The sequence below is a fragment of the Vigna unguiculata genome, unplaced genomic scaffold (assembly GCF_004118075.2).
Source record: "Vigna unguiculata cultivar IT97K-499-35 unplaced genomic scaffold, ASM411807v1 contig_476, whole genome shotgun sequence".
Classification (NCBI taxonomy): Eukaryota; Viridiplantae; Streptophyta; class Magnoliopsida; order Fabales; family Fabaceae; genus Vigna; species Vigna unguiculata.
In genome coordinates, this window is record NW_021011189.1 from 3,934 (window position 1) to 6,229 (window position 2,296).

Here is a 2,296-nt window from a genome sequence, read left to right on the forward strand (position 1 = left end):
GAGACTGATGCTTCCAGTAAAGGATTAAGAGTTGTGTTATTACAGGAGGACATACCTTTGGCCTTTTGGAGCCAAGCCTTGACTGAAGGAGGTCAAAGGAAGTCAGTTTATGAATGAGAATTAATGGTTATCGTCCAAGTTGTGCAAAAATGGAAGCATTACTTGATGGGTACTCACTTTACCATTGTCACTGACAAAAAAAAGCTTAAATTTTTTGAATGATCTAAATCTATTAATAGAGGAACAATTTAAATGGGCTTCGAAGCTCATTGGGTTGGATTTTGACATCAAATATTGACCTGGGAAGGAAAACATGGTTGTTGATGCATTATCTCGACAAGTCTTCTTTAACATTTATGTCCTACAAACTCAATAGTGGGAAGATTGGGATACAAAAATACAAAAGGATATGAAAATGAGTACCATTATGAAGAATTTACTAGTGGATCCTACTCCTCACGCACAGTTTCAACTAAAAAATGGGAAATTGTACTATCATGGAAAACTTGTTTTGCCTAAACATTATAGTAGAATCCCTACTATCATTAAAGAGTTGTATGAATCTCCATTAGGTGGTCATAGGGCTACTTTCACACTCTTAAAAGAATTGCAGGCATTCTATATTGGGAGGGCATGAGAAAATATATTAAGGATTTTGTGATGCAATGTGACACTTATTAGAGGAATAAAACTAAGACTCTAGCTCCTGCTGGTTTACTACAACCATTGCCAATTCCGACTCAGGTTTGGAGTGATATCTCCATGAATTTTATTGGGGGTCTACCTAAAGCAAAGGGGATGGACACTATCCTTCTAGTGGTCGACCGCCTCACTAAGGATGCCCATTTCTTTTCTTTAGCACATCCTTATATTGCTACAGATGTGGCTGCCATTTTTATTAAAGGGGTGGTTCGGTTACATAGTTTTCCCTCCACACAATTGTTTTAGATAGGGACAAATTTTTTTTAAGTCAATTTTTGAAGGAATTGTTCAAACAAGCAAGTACAAAGCTTAAATATAGTACATCATACCATCCACAAACAAATGGTCAAATGGAAGTGGTTAACCGTTGTTTGAAAACTTATTTACGGTGTATGACAGGATCTCAACCTAAGTTATGGCCTACCTAGTTAACTTTTTCTGAATTCTGGTTTAACACTAATTACCATGCCTCTTCGAAAATGAGATCATTTGAAGCTTTATATGGTCAAGACCCACCTTTGGTTTTGAAAGGGACAACCATTCCTTCCAAAATAGAAAGTGTCAACCAGTTGCAAGATGAACGCGATACGACTTTTAAAGCTTTGAAGTCCAATCTTTGTCGGGCTCAAGAGTATAATAAACTTCAAGCCAACAAGCATAAAAGAGAGATTACATATCAAATTGGTGATTGGGTGTTTTTTAAAATATAACCTTATAGGTTTAAATCTTTGGCTAGACGACCCAATGAGAAATTGAGTCCTCATTTCTACAAGTCATACTAGATTTTGGAATGTATTGGTCAAGTAGCATATAAAACACTACTTCTTGCCCACAACTGTATTCACCCATATTTTCATGTATCCTCACTAAAGCCTGCTCCCACTACTCTCCCCACATCACAACCTTTACCCTCATGCTATCTGAACACTACATATTGGAGGTGACACCTGAGAAAGTGTTAGATACTCGCCAGGATGCTAGAGGAGAATTAAAGGTTCTTATCACATGAAGACAACTTCCAGATTTGGAAAACAGCTGGAAATCTGCCACAACCATCCGACAAGAGTTTTCATACTTTAATCTTGAGGACAAGGTGAATATGTAGGGGCAAAGTAATGATAGGTTCATTATAGTTTATAAAAGGAGGGAAAAAAGGAATAATGAATATGACAATTATAACCTCTAGAGTGTAATTATGGTTTCCTTTTAAAGTTGTCTTGTAACTAACTATTATAAATAGTTAGAAGTTATAGGAAAAAGTTAGTTTTGGGTTTTTCTGAAAGAAGGTCCTGTAGGAGAGTCAGGACATCTCAAAGCTTCCTCAGTTGTAATATGGAATTTTGGCTTCTACTTTATTGGCAGAAGTTGAGTTGTTAAATAAAAGTAATCAAGAATTGATCTTAATTATTCTGTATTACTAATTGTTTCTATCAAATATTTAATAGAAAAATCCATTTTCTCTAATCTTTCCTTTACAAATGTTCTATTTCTCTGGTTATCCATGTACATATTATGTGAGGATCAAATTACAATACAACATGCATGACAATTTTTAAGAAGCATCAAGCTCAATAGTTATTAAGAAATGAATAAG